The sequence below is a fragment of the Miscanthus floridulus genome, chromosome 11, assembly GCF_019320115.1.
Source record: "Miscanthus floridulus cultivar M001 chromosome 11, ASM1932011v1, whole genome shotgun sequence".
NCBI classification, from domain to species: Eukaryota; Viridiplantae; Streptophyta; class Magnoliopsida; order Poales; family Poaceae; genus Miscanthus; species Miscanthus floridulus.
In genome coordinates this window covers 25,335,612-25,359,075 of record NC_089590.1, presented here as the reverse complement: position 1 = coordinate 25,359,075, position 23,464 = coordinate 25,335,612, and positions in this window count along the sequence as shown.

Genomic DNA, 23,464 nt, shown 5'->3' with positions numbered 1-23,464 from the left:
TCTAATACTTGGAACGTTAATAGACCTGCAACTAAGACAAGTACTCAGGGTACTTATTTAGCTTCACCGGGTTTGAAAAATTTTATTTTGGGCCAAAACAGGTCACAAGATCCTCTTTTCGTGGTCACAAGTTTTTGGTCAATTTTATTCATAACTTCTGAATTTTCCACAGGCCACGCCTTGCACTTGTTTAAGCTCATATTTTCTATGGTTACCTCTTTTGTGCTCTTAAGTGAAGAAAAAATATAAAAAAAAATCAAAGAAACCAAAAAAACAATGATAGCCCAAAAATAGAGAAAAAAAGAGAGAGACAAAAGTAGAACAATATCTAGAGGAGCACATAGAGAGCGCCATTTGAGCTATGTTTGCGTGTGCTAATTTCTGCCTTGTTCTTAATCATATTACTGCTGTTCTTGTCACTTGATACATCTAATACTTGGAACATTAATAGGCCAGCAACTGAGACAAGTAATTGGGATACTTATTTAGCTTTGCCGGGTTTCAAAAATTTTATTTTGGCCAAACACTGGTCACAAGATCCTCTTTTCGTGGTCACAAGCTTTTTGTCAATTTTGAGCACAACTTTTGAATTTTCCACACCTTTCACTTGTTTAAGCCCATATTTTCTACAGTTACCTCTTTTGTGCTCTTAAGTGAAGAAAAAATATAAAAAAAGAAAAAGAAAAAGTCAAAGAAACCAAAAAAACAATGACAGCATAAAAATAGAGAAAAAAGAGATGGACAAAAGTGGAACAATATCTAGAGGAGCATATAGAGAGTGCCATTTGAGATGTGTTTGCATGTGCTGATTTTTGCCTCGTTCCTAATCATATTTCTGTTGTTCACATCACTTGATACATATTGTACTTAGAACATTAATAGGCTAGCAGCTAAGACAAGTACTCGGGATACTTATTCAGCTTCGCCAGGTTCGGAAATTTTTATTTTGGCCAAAAACTGGTCACCAGATCCTCTTTTCGTAGTCACAAGCTTTTTGTCAATTTTGAGCACAACTTCTGAATTTTCCACAGTCCACGCCTTTCACTTATTTAAGCTTATATTTTCTGTGGTTACCTCTTTTGTGCTCATAAGTGAAAAAAAATAAAAAAATAAAAAGAAAAAAGTCAAAGAAACCAAAAAACATCGACAGCCCAAAAATAGAGAAAAAAGAGAGGGACAAAAGTGGAACAATATCTAGAGGAGCACATAGAGAGCGCTATTTGAGCTATATTTGCGTGTGTTAATTTCTGCCTTGTTCCTAATCATATTCCTGCTATTCATGTCACTTGATACATCTAGTACTTGGAACATTAATAGGCCTACAACAAAGACAAGTACTCAGGGTACTTATTAAGCTTTGCCGGGTTCGAAAAATTTTATTGTTGGCCAAAAACAGGTCACAAGATTCTCTTTTCATGGTCACAAGCTTTTTTCAATTTTAAGCATGACTTCTAAATTTTCCACAGGCCACGCCTTACACTTGTTTAAGCTCATATTTTCTGTGGTTACCTCTTTTGTGTTCTTAAGTGAAGAAAAAATATAAAAAAGAAAAAGAAAAAGTCAAAGAAACCAAAAAACAATAACAACCCAAAAACAGAGAAAAAAGAGAGGGACAAAAGTGGAACAATATCTAGAGGAGCACATAGAGAGTGCCATTTGAGCTGTGTTTGCGTGTGCTGATTTCTGCCTTGTTTCTAATCATATTCCTGCTGTTCATGTCACTTGATACATCTAGTACTTGAAACATTAATAGGCCAGCAACTGAGACAAGTATTTAGGATACTAATTCAGCTTTGTCGGGTTTCAAAAATTTTATTTTGGCCAAAAACTGGTCATAAGATCCTCTTTTCGTGGTTACAAGATTTTTGTCAATTTTGAGCACAACTTCTGAATTTTCCACACCTTTCACTTGCTTAAGCTCATATTTTCTGTGGTTACCTCTTTTGTGCTCTTAAGTGAAGAAAAATATAAAAAGAAAAAAAGAAAAAGTCAAAGAAACTCAAAAAAACGACGACAGCACAAAAATAGAGAAAAAAGGGAGGGACAAAAGTGGAACAATATCTAGAGGAGCACATAGAGAGCGCCATTTGAGTTATGTTTGCATGTGCTGATTTTTGCCTTGTTTCTAATCATATTTCTGTTGTTCACGTCACTTGATACATCTTGTACTTGGAATATGAATAGGCCAACAGCTAAGACAAGTACTCAGGATACTTATTCAGTTTTGTCGGGTTCGAAAAATTTTATTTTGGCCAAAAATAGGTCACAAGATCCTCTTTTCATGGTCATAAGCTTTTTGTCAATTTTAAGCACGACTTCTGAATTTTCCACAGGCCACGCCTTTCACTTGTTTAAGCTCATATTTTCTGTGGTTACCTCTTTTGTGCTCTTAAGTGAAGAAAAAATATCAAAAAATAAAAAGAAAAAGTCAAAGAAACCCAAAAAACAACGACAGCACAAAAATAGTGAAGAAAGAGAGGGACAAAAGTGGAACAATATTTAAAAAAGCACATAAAGAGCGCCATTTGAGTTGTGTTTGCATGTGCTGATTTTTGCCTTGTTCCTAATCATATTTTTGTTGTTCACGTCACTTGATACATCTTGTACTTGGAACATTAATAGGCCAGTAGCTAAGACAAGTAATCAGGATACTTATTCAGCTTCGCCGGGTTCGAAAAATTTTATTTTGGCCAAAAATAGATCATAGGATCCTCTTTTTGTGGTCAAAAGCTTTTTGTCAATTTTAAGCACGACTTCTAAATTTTCCACAGGCCACGCCTTGCACTTGTTGAAGCTCATATTTTCTATGGTTACCTCTTTTGTGCTCTTAAGTGAAGAAAAATATAAAAAAACAAAAACAAAAAGTCAAAGAAACTAAAAAAACAACGACAGCCCAAAAATAAAGAAAAAAGAGAGGGACAAAAGTGGAACAATATCTAGAGGAGCATATAGGGAGCGCCATGTAAGCTGTGTTTGCGTGTGCTGATTTCTGCCTTATTCCTAATCATATTCCTGCTGTTCATGTCACTTCATACATCTGGTACTTGAAACATTAATAGGCCAGCAACTGAGACAAGTATTTAGGATACTAATTTAGCTTTGTCGGGTTTCAAAAATTTTATTTTGGCCAAAAACTGGTCATAAGATCCTCTTTTCGTGGTCATAAGCTTTTTGTCAATTTTGAGCACAACTTCTGAATTTTCCACACCTTTCACTTGTTTAAGCTCATATTTTCTGTGGTTACCTCTTTTGTGCTCTTAAGTGAAGAAAAATAAAAAAGAAAAAAAAGAAAAAGTCAAAGAAACTCAAAAAAACAACGACAGCACAAAAATAGAGAAAAAAGGGAGGGACAAAAGTGGAACAATATCTAGAGGAGCACATAGAGAGCGCCATTTGAGTTATGTTTGCATGTGCTGATTTTTGCCTTGTTTCTAATCATATTTCTGTTGTTCACGTCACTTGATACATCTTGTACTTGGAACATTAATAGGACAGCAGCTAAGACAAGTACTCGGGATACTTATTTAGCTTTGCCAGGTTCAGAAATTTTTATTTTGGCCAAAAACTAGTCACAAGATCTTTTTTTCGTGGTCACAAGCTTTTTGTCAATTTTGAGTATGACTTCTGAATTTTCCACAGGCCACGTCTTTCACTTGTTTAAGCTCATATGTTCTATGGTTACTTCTTTTGTGCTCATAAGTGAAGAAAAAATATCAAAAAAATAAAATTGAAAAAATCAAAGAAACCCAAAAAAACAACGATAGCCAAAAAATAGAGAAAAAAGAGAGTGGTAAAAGTAGAATAATATCTAGAAGAGCACATAGAGAGCGCCATTTAAGCTATGTTTGCGTGTACTGATTTTTGCCTTGTTCCTAATCATATTCCTGCTGTTCATATCACTTGATACATTAGGTACTTGGAACATTAATAGGCCTACAACTAAGACAAGTACTCAGGGTACTTATTCAGCTTCGTTGGGTTTGAAAAATTTTATTTTGGCCAAAAATAGGTTACAAGATCCTCTTTTCGTGGTCACAAGCTTTTTGTCAATTTTAAGCATGACTTCTGAATTTTCCACAGGCCACGCCTTACACTGGTTTAAGCTCATATTTTCTATGGTTACCTCTTTTATGCTCTTAAGTGAAGAAAAAATATAAAAAAATAAAAAGAAAAAGTCAAAGAAACCAAAAAACAATGATAGCCCAAAAATGACGGAAAAAGAGAGGGACAAAAGTGGAACAATATCTAGAGGAGCACATAGAGAGCGTCATTTGAGCTGTGTTTACATGTGCTAATTTCCGCCTTGTTCCTAATCATATTTCTGCTGTTCATGTCACTTGATACATCTTATACTTGGAATGTTAATAGGCCAGCAGCAGAGACAAGTACTCAAGATACTTGTTTAGCTTCATTGGGTTCGAAAAATTTTATTTTGGGCAAAAACAGGTCACAAGATCCTCTTTTCGTGGTCACAAGCTTTTTGTCAATTTTAAGCACGACTTCTGAATTTTCCATAGGCCACGTCTTGCACTTGTTGAAGCTCATATTTTCTGTGGTTACCTCTTTTGTGCTCTTAAGTGAAGAAAAATATAAAAAAAGAAAAAGAAAAAGTCAAAGAAACCAAAAAAACAATGATAGCCCAAAAATAGAGAAAAAAGAGAGAGACAAAAGTGGAACAATATCTAGAGGAGCACATAGAGAGCGCCATTTAATCTGTGTTTGCGTGTGCTGATTTCCGCCTTGTTCCTAGTCATATTCCTGCTGTTCATGTCACTTCATACATCTGGTACTTGGAACATTAATAGGCCAGCAACTAGGACAAGTAATCGGGACACTTATTCAGCTTTGCCGGGTTTCAAAATTTTTATTTTGGCCAAACACTGGTCACAAGATCCTCTTTTTGTGGTCACAAGCTTTTTGTCAATTTTGAGCATGACTTTTGAATTTTCCACACCTTTCACTTGTTTAAGCTCCTATTTTCTACGGTTACCTCTTTTGTGCTCTTAAGTGAAGAAAAAATATAAAAAAATAAAAAGAAAAAGTCAAAGAAACCCAAAAAAACAATGATAGCACAAAAATAGAGAAAAAAGAGATGGACAAAAGTGGAACAATATCTAGAGGAGCACATAGAGAGCGCCATTTGAGTTATGTTTGCATGTGCTGATTTTTGCCTTATTCCTAATCATATTTCTATTGTTCGCGTCACTTGAAACATCTTGTACTTAGGACATTAATAGGCTAGTAGCTAGGATAAGTACTTAGGATACTTATCCAGCTTTGCTAGGTTCGGATATTTTTATTTTGGCTAAAAACTGGTCACAAGATCCTCTTTTCGTGGTCATAAGTTTTTTGTCAATTTTGAGCATGACTTCTAAATTTTCCACAGGCCACGCCTTTCACTTGTTTAAGCTTATATTTTCTATGGTTACCTCTTTTGTGCTCATAAGTGAAGAAAAAATATTAAAACCAAAATGGAAAAAATCAAAGAAACCCAAAAAAACAATGATAGCCCAAAAACAGAGAAAAAAGAGAGTGGCAAAAGTAGAACAATATCTAGAAGAGCACATAGAGAGCGCCATTTAAGCTGTGTTTGCGTGTACTAATTTTTGCCTTGTTCCTAATCATATTCTTGCTGTTCATATCACTTGATACATCCTGCACTTGGAACGTTAATAGGCCTAAAACTAAGACAAGTACTCAGGGTACTTATTCAGCTTCACCGGGTTTGAAAAATTTTATTTTGGGCAAAAACAGGTCACAAGATCCTCTTTTCATGGTCACAAGTTTTTTGTCAATTTTATTCATGACTTCTGAATTTTCCATAGGCCACGCCTTGCACTTGTTTAAGCTCATATTTTTTGTGGTTACCTCTTTTGTGCTCTTAAGTGAAGAAAAAATATATAAAAAAAGAAAAAATCAAAGAAACTAAAAAAAACAACGACAACCCAAAAATAGAGAAAAAAGAGAGGGACAAAAGTGGAACAATATCTAGAGGAGCACATAGAGAGTGCCATTTTAGCTATGTTTGCGTGTGCTAATTTCCGCTTTGTTCCCAATCATATTCCTGCTATTCATGTCACTTGATACATCTGGTACTTGGAACGTTAATAGGCTAGCAACTAAGATAAGTAATCGGGATACTTATTCAGCTTTACTGGGTTTCGAAAATTTTATTTTGGTCAAAAACTGATCACAAGATTCTCTTTTTGTGGTCATAAGTTTTTTGTCAATTTTGAGCACGACTTCTAAATTTTCCACACCTTTCACTTGTTTAAGGTCATATTTTCTGTGGTTACCTCTTTTGTGCTCTTAAGTGAAGAAAAAATATAAAAAAAGAAAAACAAAAAGTTAAAGAAACCCAAAAAATAATGACATCACAAAAATAGAGAAAAAAAGAGGGACAAAAGTGGAACAATATCTAGAGGAGCACATAGAGAGCGTTATTTGAGCTGTGTTTGCGTGTGCTGATTTCTACCTTATTCCTAATCATATTCCTATTGTTCATGTCACTTGATACATCTAGTACTAGAAACGTTAATAGGCCAACAACTAAGACAAGTAATCGAGATACTTATTCAGCTTTGTTGGGTTTCAAAAATTTTATTTTGGCCAATCACTGGTCACAAGATCCTCTTTTCGTGGTCTCAAGCTTTTTATCAATTTTGAGCACAACTTCTGAATTTTCCACACCTTTCACTTGTTTAAGCTCATATTTTTTGTGGTTGCCTCTTTTTTGCTCTTAAGTGAAGAAAAAATATAAAAAAGAAAAAGAAAAAGTCAAAGAAACCCAAAAAAACAACGACAGCACAAAAATAGAGAAAAAAGAGAGGGATAAAAGTGGAACAATATGTAGAGGAGCACATAGAGAGCGCCATTTGAGTTGTGTTTGCATGTGCTGATTTCTGCCTTGTTCCTAATCATATTTCTATTGTTCACGTCACTTGATACATCTTGTATTTGGAACATTAATAGGCTAGCAGCTAAGACAAGTACTCAGGCTACTTATTCAGCTTCGCCGGGTTCAAAAAATTTTATTTTGGCCAAAAATAGGTCACAAGATCCTCTTTTTCGTGGTCACAAGCTTTTTGTCAATTTTAAGCATGACTTCTAAATTTTCCATAGGCCACACCTTGCACTTGTTTAAGCTCATATTTTCTGTGGTTACCTCTTTCGTGCTCTTAAGTGAAGAAAAAATATATAAAAAAAGAAAGTCAAAGAAATCAAAAAAACAATGATAGCCCAAAAATAGAGAAAAAAGAGAGGGACAAAAGTGGAACAATATCTAGATGAGCACATAGAGAGCGCCATTTGCGCTATGTTTGCTTGTGCTGATTTCCGCCTTGTTCCCAATCATATTCTTGCAGTTCATGTCACTTGATACATCTGATACTTGGAACGTTAATAGGCCAACAATTGAGACAAGTAATCAGGATACTTATTCAGCTTTGTTGGGTTTCAAAAATTTTATTTTGGTCAAAAACTGATCACAAGATTCTCTTTTTGTGGTCACAAGTTTTTTGTCAATTTTGAGCACGACTTCTAAATTTTCCACACCTTTCACTTGTTTAAGGTCATATTTTCTATGGTTACCTCTTTTGTGCTCTTAAGTGAAGAAAAAATATAAAAAAACAAAAACAAAAAGTTAAAGAAACCCTAAAAACAATGACATCACAAAAATAGAGAAAAAAAGAGGGACAAAAGTGGAACAATATCTAGAGGAGCACATAGAGAGCGTTATTTGAGCTGTGTTTGCGTGTGCTGATTTCTACCTTATTCCTAATCATATTCCTATTGTTCATGTCACTTGATACATCTAGTACTAGAAACGTTAATAGGCCAACAACTAAGACAAGTAATCGAGATACTTATTCAGCTTTGTTGGGTTTCAAAAATTTTATTTTGGCCAATCACTGGTCACAAGATCCTCTTTTCGTGGTCTCAAGCTTTTTATCAATTTTGAGCACAACTTCTGAATTTTCCACACCTTTCACTTGTTTAAGCTCATATTTTTTGTGGTTGCCTCTTTTTTGCTCTTAAGTGAAGAAAAAATATAAAAAAGAAAAAGAAAAAGTCAAAGAAACCCAAAAAAACAACGACAGCACAAAAATAGAGAAAAAAGAGAGGGATAAAAGTGGAACAATATGTAGAGGAGCACATAGAGAGCGCCATTTGAGTTGTGTTTGCATGTGCTGATTTCTGCCTTGTTCCTAATCATATTTCTATTGTTCACGTCACTTGATACATCTTGTATTTGGAACATTAATAGGCCAGCAGCTAAGACAAGTACTCAGGCTACTTATTCAGCTTCGTCGGGTTCAAAAAATTTTATTTTGGCCAAAAATAGGTTACAAGATCCTCTTTTTCGTGGTCACAAACTTTTTGTCAATTTTAAGCACGACTTCTAAATTTTCCATAGGCCACACCTTGCACTTGTTTAAGCTCATATTTTCTGTGGTTACCTCTTTTGTGCTCTTAAGTGAAGAAAAAATATAAAAAAAGAAAAAGAAAAACTCAAAGGAACCAAAAAAATAATGACAGCCCAAAAATAGAGAAAAAAGAGAGGGACAAAAGTGGAACAATATCTAGAGGAGCACATAAAGAGCCCATTTAAGCTATGTTTGCGTGTGCTGATTTCTGCCTTGTTCCAAAACATATTCCTGCTGTTCATGTCACTTGATACATCTAGTACTTGGAATATTAATAGGCCAGCAATTGAGACAAGTAATAAGGATACTTATTCAGCTTTGTCGGGTTTTGAAAATTTTATTTTGGTCAAAAACTGGTCACAAGATTCTATTTTCGTGGTCACAAGCTTTTTATCAATTTTGAGCATGACTTCTGAATTTTCCACACTTTTCACATGTTTAAACTCATATTTTCTATGGTTACCTCTTTTGTGCTCTTAAGTGAAGAAAAAATATAAAAAAATAAAAAGAAAAAGTCAAAGAAACCCAAAAAACAACGATATCATAAAAATAGAGGGACAAAAATGGAACAATATCTAGAGGAGCACATAGAGAGCGCCATTTGAGCTATGTTTGCATGTCACTTGATACATCTTGTACTTGGAACATTAATAGGCCAACAACTAAGACAAATACTCTAGATACTTATTCAGCTTCGCTAGATTCAAAAATTTTTATTTTGGCCAAAAACTGGTCACAAGATCCTCTTTTCATGGTCACAAGCTTTTTGTCAATTTTGAGCATGACTTTTGAATTTTCCACAGGCCACGTCTTTCACTTGTTTAAGCTCTTATTTTCTATGGTTACTTCTTTTGTCCTCCTAAGTGAAGAAAAAATTTCAAAAAAATAAAAAGAAAAGTCAAAGAAACCAAAAAAACAACGATAGCACAAAAATAGAGAAAAAAGAGGGAAAAACTAGAACAATATCTAGAGGAGCACATAGAGAGCGCCAGTCGAGCTATGTTTGCGTTTGCTGATTTCTACCTTGTTCCTAATCATATTTCTGCTGTTCACATCACTTGATACATCTGGTGCTTGGAACATTAATAGGGCAACAACTAGGACACGTACTCGAGATATTATTCAGCTTTGTCGGGTTTGAAAAATTTTATTTTGGCCAAAAACTGGTCACAAGATCCTCTTTTTGTGGTCACAAGTTTTTTGTCAATTTTGAGCACGACTTCTAAATTTTCCACACCTTTCACTTGTTTAAGGTCATATTTTCTGTGGTTACCTCTTTTGTGCTCTTAAGTGAAGAAAAAATATAAAAAAAGAAAAACAAAAAGTTAAAGAAACCCAAAAAACAATGACATCACAAAAATAGAGAAAAAAAGAGGGACAAAAGTGGAACAATATCTAGAGGAGCACATAGAGAGCGTTATTTGAGCTGTGTTTGCGTGTGCTGATTTCTACCTTATTCCTAATCATATTCCTATTGTTCATGTCACTTGATACATCTAGTACTAGAAACGTTAATAGGCCAACAACTAAGACAAGTAATCGAGATACTTATTCAGCTTTGTTGGGTTTCAAAATTTTTATTTTGGCCAATCACTGGTCACAAGATCCTCTTTTCGTGGTCTCAAGCTTTTTATCAATTTTGAGCACAACTTCTGAATTTTCCACACCTTTCACTTGTTTAAGCTCATATTTTTTGTGGTTGCCTCTTTTTTGCTCTTAAGTGAAGAAAAAATATAAAAAAGAAAAAGAAAAAGTCAAAGAAACCCAAAAAAACAACGACAGCACAAAAATAGAGAAAAAAGAGAGGGATAAAAGTGGAACAATATGTAGAGGAGCACATAGAGAGCGCCATTTGAGTTGTGTTTGCATGTGCTGATTTCTGCCTTGTTCCTAATCATATTTCTATTGTTCACGTCACTTGATACATCTTGTATTTGGAACATTAATAGGCCAGCAGCTAAGACAAGTACTCAGGCTACTTATTCAGCTTCGCCGGGTTCAAAAAATTTTATTTTGGCCAAAAATAGGTCACAAGATCCTCTTTTTCGTGGTCACAAGCTTTTTGTCAATTTTAAGCACGACTTCTAAATTTTCCATAGGCCACACCTTGCACTTGTTTAAGCTCATATTTTCTGTGGTTACCTCTTTTGTGCTCTTAAGTGAAGAAAAAATATAAAAAAAGAAAAAGAAAAACTCAAAGGAACCAAAAAAATAATGACAGCCCAAAAATAGAGAAAAAAGAGAGGGACAAAAGTGGAACAATATCTAGAGGAGCACATAAAGAGCCCATTTAAGCTATGTTTGCGTGTGCTGATTTCTGCCTTGTTCCAAAACATATTCCTGCTGTTCATGTCACTTGATACATCTAGTACTTGGAACATTAATAGGCCAGCAATTGAGACAAGTAATAAGGATACTTATTCAGCTTTGTCGGGTTTTGAAAATTTTATTTTGGTCAAAAACTGGTCACAAGATTCTATTTTCGTGGTCACAAGCTTTTTATCAATTTTGAGCACGACTTCTGAATTTTCCACACTTTTCACATGTTTAAACTCATATTTTCTATGGTTACCTCTTTTGTGCTCTTAAGTGAAGAAAAAATATAAAAAAAGAAAAAGAAAAAGTCAAAGAAACCCAAAAAACAACGATATCATAAAAATAGAGGGACAAAAATGGAACAATATCTAGAGGAGCACATAGAGAGCGCCATTTGAGCTATGTTTGCATGTCACTTGATACATCTTGTACTTGGAACATTAATAGGCCAACAACTAAGACAAATACTCTAGATACTTATTCAGCTTCGCTAGGTTCAAAAATTTTTATTTTGGCCAAAAACTGGTCACAAGATCCTCTTTTCATGGTCACAAGCTTTTTGTCAATTTTGAGCATGACTTTTGAATTTTCCACAGGCCACGTCTTTCACTTGTTTAAGCTCTTATTTTCTATGGTTACTTCTTTTGTCCTCCTAAGTGAAGAAAAAATTTCAAAAAAATAAAAAGAAAAGTCAAAGAAACCAAAAAAACAACGATAGCACAAAAATAGAGAAAAAAGAGGGAAAAAACTAGAACAATATCTAGAGGAGCACATAGAGAGCGCCAGTCGAGCTATGTTTGCGTTTGCTGATTTCTGCCTTGTTCCTAATCATATTTCTGCTGTTCACATCACTTGATACATCTGGTGCTTGGAACATTAATAGGGCAACAACTAGGACACGTACTCGAGATATTATTCAGCTTTGTCGGGTTTGAAAAATTTTATTTTGGCCAAAAACTGGTCACAAGATCCTCTTTTTGTGGTCTCAAGCTTTTTGTCAATTTTGCACATGACTTCTGAATTTTCCACCGGCCATGCCTTTTACTTGTTTAAGCTCATATTTTCTATGGTTACTACTTTTATCCTCCTAAGTGAAGAAAAAATATCAAAAATGAAAAAGAAAAAGTAAAAGAAAGCCAAAAAAACAACAATAGCATAAAAATAGAGAAAAAAGAGAGGCAAAAGTGGAATAATATCTAGAGGAGCACATAGAGAGCGCCATTTGAGCTGTGTTTGCGTGTGCTGATTTCCACCTTGTTCCTAATCATATTCCTGTTGTTCACACCACATGATACATCTGGTACTTGGAACATGAATAGGTCAGTAACTAAGACAAGTACTTAGTATACTTATTCAGCTTTGCCAGGTTGAGAAAATTTTATTTTGGCCAAAAACTGGTCACAAGATCCTCTCTTCGTGGTCACAAGATTTTTATCAATTTTGAGCATGTCTTCTGAATTTTCCATAGGCCATGACTTTTACTTGTTTAAGCTCATATTTTCTATGGTTACTTCTTTTTTACTCCTAAGTGAAGAAAAAATATCAAAAAATAAAATGAAAAAGTCAAAGAATCCCAAAAAACAATGATAGCCCAAAAATTGAGAAAAAAAGAGGGGCAAAAGTGGAACAATATCTAGAGGAGCACATAGAGAGCTCCATTTGAGTTGTGTTTGCATGTGCTGATTTCTGCCTTGTTCCTAATCATATTCCTGCTGTTCATGTCACTTGATACATCTGGTACTTGGAATATTAATAGGCCAGCAACTAGGATAAGTAATCAGGATACTTATTTAGCTTTACCGGGTTTTGAAAATTTTATTTTTGCCAAACACTGGTCACAAGATCCTCTTTTCGTGGACACAAGATTTTTGTCAATTTTGAGCAAGACTTCTAAATTTTCCACACCTTTCACTTGTTTAAGCTCATATTTTATGTGGTTACCTCTTTTGTGCTCTTAAGTGAAGAAAAAATATAAAAAAAGAAAAAGAAAAAGTTCAAGAAACCCAAAAAAATAACGACAGTACAAAAATAGAGAAAAAAGAGATAGATAAAAGTGGAACAATATCTAGAGGAGCACATAGAGAGCGCCATTTGAGCTATATTTGCATGTGCTAATTTTTGCCTTGTTCCTAATCATATTTCTGCTGTTCACATCACTTGATACATCTGGTACATGGAACATTAATAGGGCAACAACTAGGACAAGTACTCGAGATATTATTTAGATTTGTTGGGTTTGAACATTTTATTTTGGCCAAAAACTGGTCACAAGATCCTCTTTTTGTGGTCTCTAGCTTTTTGTCAATTTTGTGCATGACTTCTGAATTTTCCACCGGCCACGCCTTTTACTTGTTTAAGCTCATATTTTCTGTGGTTACTACTTTTGTCCTCCTAAGTGAAGAAAAAATATCAAAAAAATAAAAAGAAAAAGTCAAAGAAAGCCAAAAAAACAACGACAACCCAAAAATAAAGAAAAAAGAGGTGCAAAAGTGGAACAATATGTAGAGGAGCACATAGAGAGCGCCATTTGAGCTGTGTTTGCGTGTGCAGATTTCCACCTTGTTCCTAATCATATTCCTATTGTTCACACCACATGATACATCTGGTACTTGGAACATGAATAGGTCAGCAACTAAGACAAGTACTTAGGATACTTATTCAGCTTCGCCGGGTTCAGAAAATTTTATTTTGGCCTAAAACTGGTCACAAGATCCTCTCTTTGTGGTCATAGGCTTTTTGTCAATTTTGAGCACGTCTTCTGAATTTTCCACAACCATGACTTTTACTTGTTTAAGCTCATATTTTCTATGGTTACTTCTTTTCTGCTCCTAAGTGAAGAAAAAATATCAAAAAAATAAAATGAAAAAGTGAAAGAATCCCAAAAAACAACGATAGCCCAAAAATTGAGAAAATGAGAGGGGCAAAAGTGGAACAACATCTAGAGGAGCATATAGAGAGCGCTATTTGAGTTGTGTTTGCATGTGCTGATTTCTGCCTTGTTCCTAATCATATTCCTGCTGTTCATGTCACTTGATACATCTGGTACTTGGAATGTCAATAGGCCAGCAACTAAGACAAGTAATCGGGATACTTATTCAGCTTTGCTGGGTTTCAAAAATTTTATTTTGCCCAAACACTGTTCACAAGATCCTCTTTTTGTGGTCACAAGATTTTTGTCAATTTTGAGCACGACTTCTGAATTTTCCACACCTTTCACTTGTTTAAGCTCATATTTTCTATGGTTACCTCTTTTATGCTCTTAAGTGAAGAAAAAATATAAAAAAAGAAAAAGAAAAAGCTAAAGAAGCCCAAAAACACAATGATAGTACAAAAATAGAGAAAAAAGAGATGGACAAAAGTGGAATAATATCTAGAGGAGCACATAGAGAGCGCCATTTAAGCTGTGTTTGCATGTGCTGATTTTTGCCTTGTTCCTAATCATATTTTTGTTGTTCACGTCGCTTGATACATCTTGTATTTGGAACATTAATAGGACAGCAGCTAAGACAAGTACTCAGGATACTTATTCAGCTTTACCAGGTTTAGAAATTTTTATTTTGACCAAAAATTGGTCATAAGATCCTCTTTTCGTGGTCACAACCTTTTTGTCAATTTTGAGCATGACTTCTGAATTTAAGCTTATATTTTTTGTGGTTACTTCTTTTGTGCTCATAAGTGAAGAAAAAATATCAAAAAATAAATAAAATGGAAAAAATCAAAGAAACCCAAAAAAACAATGATAGCCCAAAAATAAAGAAAAAAGAGAGTGACAAAAGTAGAACAATATATAGAAGAGCACATAGAGAGCGCCATTTAAGCTGTGTTTGCGTGTACTGATTTTTGCCATGTTCCTAATCATATTCCTGCTGTTCATGTCACTTGATACATCTAGTACTTGGAACATTAATAGGCCTGCAACTAAGACAAGTACTCAGGGTAATTATTCAGCTTTGCTGGGTTCAAAAATTTTTATTTTGCCCAAAAATAGGTCACAAGATCCTCTTTTTGTGGTCACAAGCTCTTTGTCAATTTTAAGTATGACTTCTGAATTTTCCACAGGCCATGCCTTACACTTATTTAAGCTCATATTTTATGTGGTTACCTCTTTTGTGCTCTGATGTGAAGAAAAAATATAAATAAATAAAAAGAAAAAGTCAAAGAAACCAAAAAAACAAAGATAACCCAAAAATAGAGAAAAAAGAGAGGGACAAAAGTAAAACAATATCTAGAGGAGCACATAGAGAGCGCCATTTGAGCTGTGTTTGCGTGTGCTGATTTCCACCTTGTTCGTAATCATATTCTTGCTGTTCATATCACTGGATACATCTAGTACTTGAAATGTTAATAGGCCAGCAACTGAGACAAGTACTCAGGATATTTATTTAGCTTTACCAGGTTTCAAAAATTTTATTTTGGCCAAAAACTGGTCACAAGATCCTCTTTTCATGGACATAAGCTTTTTGTCAATTTTGAGCATGACTTCTGAATTTTCCACACCTTTCACTTGTTTAAGCTCATATTTTCTATGGTTACCTCTTTTGTGCTCTTAAGTGAAGAAAAAATATAAAAAAATAAAATGAAAAAGTTAAAGAAACCCAAAAAAACAACAACAGCACAAAAATATAGAAAAAAGAGATGGATAAAAGTGGAACAATATCTAGAGAAGCACATAGAGAGCACCATTTAAGCTGTGTTTGCATGTGCTGATTTTTGCCTTGTTCCTAATAATATTTCTGTTGTTCACGTCACTTGATACATCTTGTATTTGGAACATTAATAGGACAACAGCTAAGACAAGTACTCAGGATACTTATTCAGCTTCGCCAGGTTCAGAAAATTTTATTTTGGCCTAAAACTAGTCACAAGATCCTATCTTTGTGGTCATAAGCTTTTTGTCAATTTTGAGCACGTCTTCTGAATTTTCCACAACCACGACTTTTACTTGTTTAAGCTCATATTTTCTATGGTTACTTCTTTTTTGCTCCTAAGTGAAGAAAAAATATTAAAAAAATAAAATGAAAAAGTGAAAGAATCCCAAAAAACAATGATAGCCCAAAAATTGAGAAAAAGAGAGGGGCAAAAGTGGAACAACATCTAGAGGAGCATATAGAGAGCGCTATTTGAGTTGTGTTTGCATGTGCTGATTTCTGACTTGTTCCTAATCATATTCCTGCTGTTCATGTCACTTGATACATCTGGTACTTGGAATGTCAATAGGCTAGCAACTAAGACAAGTAATCAAGATACTTATTCAGCTTTGCTGGGTTTCAAAAATTTTATTTTGCCCAAACACTATTCATAAGATCCTCTTTTCGTGGTCACAAGATTTTTGTCAATTTTGAGCATGACTTCTGAATTTTCCACACCTTTCACTTGTTTAAGCTCATATTTTCTGTGGTTACCTCTTTTATGCTCTTAAGTGAAGAAAAAATATAAAAAAAGAAAAAGAAAAAGCTAAAGAAGCCGAAAAACACAACGATAGTACAAAAATAGAGAAAAAAGAGATGGACAAAAGTGGAATAATATCTAGAGGAGCACATAAAGAGCGCCATTTGAGCTGTGTTTGCATGTGCTGATTTTTGCCTTGTTCCTAATCATATTTCTGTTGTTCACGTCGCTAGATACATCTTGTACTTGGAATCTTAATAGGACAGCAGCTAAGACAAGTACTCAGGATACTTATTCAGCTTTGCCAGGTTGAAAAATTTTTATTTTGGCCAAAAACTGGTCATAAGATCCTCTTTTTGTGGTCATAAGCTTTTTGCCAATTTTGAGCATGACTTCTGAATTTAAGCTTATATTTTTTTGTGGTTACTTCTTTTGTGCTCATAAGTGAAGAAAAAATATCAAAAAATAAATAAAATGGAAAAAATCTAAGAAACCCAAAAAACAATGATAGCCCAAAAATAAAGAAAAAAGAGAGTGACAAAAGTAGAACAATATATAGAAGACCACATAGAGAGCGCCATTTAAGCTGCGTTTGCGTGTACTGATTTTTGCCCTATTCCTAATCATATTCCTGCTGTTCATGTCACTTGATACATCTGGTACTTGGAATGTTAATAGGCCTGCAACTAAGACAAGTACTCAAGGTACTTATTCAGCTTTGCCGAGTTCAAAAAATTTTATTTTGCCCAAAAATAGGTCACAAGATCCTCTTTTTGTGGTCACAAGCTCTTTGTCAATTTTAAGTATGACTTCTGAATTTTCCACTGGCCATGGCTTACACTTATTTAAGCTCATATTTTATGTGGTTACCTCTTTTGTGCTCTTATGTGAAGAAAAAATATAAATAAATAAAAAGAAAAAGTCAAAGAAACCAAAAAAACAAAGACAACCCAAAAATAGAGAAAAAAGAGAGGGACAAAAGTGAAACAATATCTAGAGGAGCACATAGAGAGCGCCATTTGAGCTATGTTTGCGTGTGCTGATTTCCACCTTGCTCGTAATCATATTCTTGCTGTTCATATCACTAGATACATCTAGTACTTGAAACGTTAATAGGCCAGCAACTGAGACAAGTACTCGGGATACTTATTCAGCTTTACCAGGTTTCAAAAATTTTATTTTGGCCAAAAACTGGTCACAAGATCCTCTTTTTATGGTCATAAGCTTTTTGTCAATTTTGAGCATGACTTCTGAATTTTCCACACCTTTCACTTGTTTATGCTGATATTTTCTATGGTTACCTCTTTTGTGCTCTTAAGTGAAGAAAAAATATAAAAAAATAAAAATAAAAAGTTAAAGAAACCCAAAAAAACAACAACAACACAAAAATATAGAAAAAAGAGATGGATAAAAGTGAAACAATATCTAGAGGAGCACATAGAGAGCGCCATTTAAGCTGTGTTTGCATGTGCTGATTTTTGCCTTGTTCCTAATAATATTTCTGTTGTTCACGTCACTTGATACATCTTGTATTTGGAACATTAATAGGACAATAGCTAAGACAAGTACTCAGGATACTTATTCAGCTTCGCCAGGTTCAGAAATTTTTATTTTGGCCAAAAACAAGTCATAAGATCCTCTTTTCATGGTCATAAGTTTTTTGTCAATTTTAAGCATGACTTCTGAATTTTCCACAGGCCACGCCTTGCACTTGTTTAAGCTCATATTTTCTGTGGTTACCTCTTTTGTGCTTATAAGTGAAGAAAAAATATAAAAAAGAAAAAGAAAAAGTCAAAGAAACCCAAAAAATGACGACAGCACAAAAATAGAGAAAAAGAGAGGGTTAAAAGTGGAATAATATGTAGAGGAGCACATAGAGAGCGCCATTTGAGTTGTGTTTGCATGTGCTGATTTCTGCCTCATTCCTAATCATATTTCTATTATTCACGTCACTTGATACATCTTGTACTTGGAACATTAATAGGCCAGCAGCTAAGAGAAGTACTCAGGATACTTATTCTGCTTCGCTGGGTTTCAAATATTTTATTTTGGCCAAAAACAGGTCATAAGATCCTTTTTTCGTGGTCATAAGCTTTTTGTCAATTTTAAGCATGACTTCAAAATTTTCCACACCTTTCAATTGTTTAAGCTCATATTTTCTGTGGTTACCTCTTTTGTGCTCTTAAGTGAAGAAAAAATATAAAAAAAGAAAAAGTTAAAGAAACCCAGAAAACAACGACAGCACAAAAATAGAGAAAAAAGAGAGGGACAAAAGTGGAATAATATCTAGAGGAGCACATAGAGAGCGCCATTTGAGTTGTGTTTGCGTGTGCTCATTTCCGCCTTGTCCTAATCATATTCCTACTGTTCATGTCACTTGATACATCTAGTACTTGGAACATTAATAGGATAGCAGCTAAGACAAGTACTCAGGATACTTATTCAGCTTTGCTAGGTTCAAAAATTTTTATTTTGGCCAAAAACTAGTCACAAGATCCTCTTTTCGTGGTCACAAGCTTTTTGTCAATTTTGAGCATGACTTCTGAATTTTCCACAGGCCACGCCTTTCACTTGTTTAAGCTCAGATTTTCCATGGTTACTTCTTTTGTGCTCATATGTGAAGAAAAAATATCAAAAAAATAAAATGGAAAAAATCAAAGAAACCCAAAAAACAACGATAACCCAAAAATAGAGAGAAAAAGAGAGTGGGAAAAGTAGAACAATATCTAGAAGAGCACATAGAGAGCGCCATTTAAGCTGTGTTTGCGTGTACTAATTTTTACCTTGTTCCTAATCATATTCCTGCTATTCATGTCACTTGATACATCTAGTACTTGCAATGTTAATAGGCCTACAACTAAGACAAGTACTTAGGATACTTATTCAGCTTTGCCGGGTTTTGAAAATTTTAATTGGCCAAACACTGGTCATAAGATCCTCTTTTCGTATCCACAAGCTTTTTGTCAATTTTGAGCACGACTTCTGAATTTTCCTCACCTTTCACTTGTTTAAGCTCATATTTTCTGTGGTTACCTCTTTTGTGCTCTTAAGTGAAGAAAAAATAAAAAAAAGATAAAGAAAAAGGCAAAGAAACCCAAAAAACAACGACAGCACAAAAATAGATAAAAAAGAGATGGGCAAAAGTGGAACAATATCTAGAGGAGCACATAGAGAGCGCCATTTGAGTTGTGTTTGCGTGTGCTCATTTCTGCCTTGTCCTAATCATATTCCTACTATTCATGTCACTTGATACATCTTGTACTTGGAACATTAATAGGACAGCAGCTAAGACAAGTACTCAGGATACTTATTCAGCTTTGCTAGGTTCAAAAATTTTTATTTTGGCCAAAAACTAGTCACAAGATTCTCTTTTTGTGGTCACAAGATTTTTGTCAATTTTGAGCACGACTTCTGAATTTTCCACAGGCCACGCCTTTCACTAGTGTAAGCTCATATTTTCCATGGTTACTTCTTTTGTGCTCATATGTGAAGAAAAAATATCAAAAAAATAAAATGGAAAAAATCAAAGAAACCCAAAAAACAACGATAACCCAAAAATAGAGAGAAAAAGAGAGTGGGAAAAGTAGAACAATATCTAGAAAAGCACATAGAGAGCGCCATTTAAGCTGTGTTTGCGTGTACTAATTTTTGCCTTGTTCCTAATCATATTTCTGCTATTCATGTCACTTGATACATCTAGTACTTGCAACGTTAATAGGCCTACAACTAAGACAAGTACTTAGGATACTTATTCAGCTTTGCCAGGTTTTGAAAATTTTAATTGGCCAAACACTGGTCATAAGATCCTCTTTTCGTATCCACAAGTTTTTTGTCAATTTTGAGCATGGCTTCTGAATTTTCCTCACCTTTCACTTGTTTAAGCTCATATTTTTTGTGGTTACCTCTTTTGTGCTCTTAAGTGAAGAAAAAATATAAAAAAGATAAAGAAAAAGGCAAAGAAACCCAAAAAACAACGACAGCACAAAAATAGATAAAAAAGAGATGGGCAAAACTGGAACAATATCTAGAGGAGCACATAGAGAGTGCCATTTGAGCTGTGTTTGCGTGTGCTGATTTTTGCCTTGTTACTAATCATATTTCTGGTGTTCACGTCACATGATACATCTTATACTTAGAACATTAATAGGCCAGCAGCTAAGACAAGTACTCAGGATACTTATTCAGCTTTGCCAGGTTCAGAAATTTTTATTTTGGCTAAAAACTAGTCACAAGATCCTCTTTTCGTGGTCACAAGCTTTTTATCAATTTTGACCATGACTTCTGAATTTTCCACAGGCCACGCCTTTCACTTGTTTAAGCTCATATTTTCTGTGGTTACTTCTTTTGTCCTCCTAAGTGAAGAAAAAATTTCAAAAAAATAAAAAGAAAGTCAAAGAAACCAAAAAATAACGACAGCACAAAAATAGAGAAAAAAAGAGGGAAAAAACTAGAACAATATCTAGAGGAGCACATAGAGAGCGCCATTCGAGCTGTGTTTGCGTGTGTTGATTTCCACCTTGTTACTAATCATATTTCTACTGTTCACATCACTTGATACATCTGGTACTTAGAACATTAATAGGCCAACAACTAGGACATGTACTCAAGATACTTATTCAGCTTTGTCGGGTTCAGAAAATTTTATTTTGGCCAAAAACTGGCCATAAGATCCTCTTTTCGTGGTCTCAAACTTTTTGTCAATTTCAAGCACGACTTCTGAATTTTCCACCGGCCATGCCTTGTACTTGTTTAAGCTCATATTTTCTGTGGTTACTACTTTTGTCCTCCTAAGTGAAGAAAAAATATCAAAAAAATAAAAAGAAAAGTCAAAGAAAGCCAAAAAACAACGATAGCCCAAAAATAGAGAAAAAAGAGGGGTAAAAGTGGAACAATATCTAGAGGAGCATATAGAGAGCGCCATTTGAGCTGTGTTTGCGTGTGCTGATTTCCGCCTTATTCCTAATCATATTCCTGTTGTTCACACCACATGATAAATCTGGTACTCGAAACGTGAATAGGTTAGCAACTAAGATAAGTACTCAGGATACTTATTTAGCTTCGCCGGGTTTAGAAAATTTTATTTTGGCCAAAAACTGGTCGCAAGATCCTCTCTTCATGGTCACAAGCTTTTTATCAATTTTGAGCATGTCTTCTAAATTTTCCACAGGCCATGACTTTTACTTGTTTAAGCTCTTATTTTCTATGGTTACTTCTTTTTTGCTCCTAAGTGAAGAAAAAATATCAAAAAAATAAAATGAAAATGTCAAAGAATCCCAAAAAACAATGATAGCCCAAAAATTAAGAAAAAAAGAGGGGCAAAAGTGGAACAATATATCTGATACTTGGAACGTGAATAGGCCAGCAACTAAGACAAGTACTCGAGATACTTATTCAGCTTTGTTGGGTTCAGAAATTTTTATTTTGGCAAAAAATAGGTCAAAAGATCCTCTTTTCTTGGTCACAAGTTTTTTGTCAATTTTGAGCACATCTTCCGAATTTTCCACAGGCCACGCCTTTCACTTGTTTAATCTCATATTTTCTATGATTACTTCTTTTATGCTCCTAAGTGAAGAAAAATATCAAAAAAATAAAAAGAAAAAGTCAAAGAATCCACAAAAATAATGATAGCCCAAAAATAGAGAAAAAAGGGAGTGGCAAAAGTGGAACAATATCTTGAGGAGCACATTAAGAGTGTCATTTGAGCTATGTTTGCGTGTGCTGATTTCTGCCTTGTTCCTAATCATATTCTTGTTGTTCATGTCACTTGATACATCTGGTACTTGGAACGTTAATAGGCCAGCAATTGAGACAAGTAATCGGGATACTTATTCAGCTTTGTCAGGTTTCAAAAATTTTATTTTGGCCAAACACTGGTCACAAGATCCTCTTTTTGTGGTCACAAGCTTTTTATCAATTTTAGGCATGACTTCTGAATTTTCCACACCTTTCACTTGTTTAAGCTCATATTTTCTGTGGTTACCTCTTTTGTGCTCATAAGTGAAGAAAAAATATAATAAAGAAAAAGAAAAAGTCAAAGAAACCCAAAAAAGCAATGACAACACAAAAATATAAAAAGAGATGGACAAAAGTGAAACAATATCTAGAGGAGCACATAGAGAGCGCCATTTGAGCTATGTTTGCATGTGCTGATTTTTATCTTGTTCCTAATCATATTTCTGTTGTTGACGTCACTTGATACATCTTGTACTTGGAACATTAATAGGACAACAGCTAAGACAAGTACTCAGGATACTTATTCAGCTTCTCTAGGTTCAAAAATTTTTATTTTGGCCAAAAACAGGTCACAAGATCTTCTTTTTGTGGTCACAAGCTTTTAGTCAATTTTGAGCATGACTTCTAAATTTTCCACATACCATGCCTTTCACTTGTTTAAGCTCATATTTTCTGTGGTTACTTCTTTTATGCTCATAAGTGAAGAAAAAATATCAAAAAAAATAAAATGGAAAAAAATCAAAGAAACCCAAAAAACAACGATAGCCCAAAAACAGAGAAAAAAGAGACTGGCAAAAGTAGAATAATATCTAGTAGAGCACATAAAGAGCGCCATTTAAGCTATGTTTGCATGTACTGATTTTTGCCTTGTTCCTAATCATATTCTTGTTGTTTATGTCACTTGATACATCTGGTACTTGGAATGTTAATAGGCCTGCAACTAAGACAAGTACTCAGGGTACTTATTTAGCTTCGCCGGGTTCGAAAAATTTTATTTTGGGCAAAAATAGGTCACAAGATCCTCTTTTCATGGTCACAAAATTTTTGTCAATTTTAAGCACGACTTCTGAATTTTCTACAGGCCACGCCTTATAGTTGTTGAAGCTCATATTTTCTGTGGTTACCTCTTTTGTGATCTTAATCGAAGAAAAAATATAAAAAAAGAAAAAGAAAATGTCAAAGAAACAAAAAAAACAACGACAGCCCAAAATAGAGACAAAAGAGAGGGACAAAAGTGGAACAATATCTAGAGGAGCACATAGAGAGCGTCATTTGAGCTGTGTTTGTGTGTGCCAATTTCTGCCTTATTCCTAATCATATTCATGTTGTTCATGTCACTTGATACATCTAGTACTTGAAATGTTAATAGGCAAGTAACTGAGACAAGTACTCGATTTACTTATTTAGCTTTGCCGGGTTTCAAAAATTTTATTTTGGCCAAAAACTGGTCACAAGATCCTCTTTTTGTGGTCATAAGATTTTTGTCAATTTTGAGCATGACTTGTGAATTTTCCACACCTTTCACTTGTTTAAGCTCATATTTTCTGCGGTTACCTCTTTTATGCTCTTAAGTGAAGAAAAAATATAAAAAAAGAAAAAGT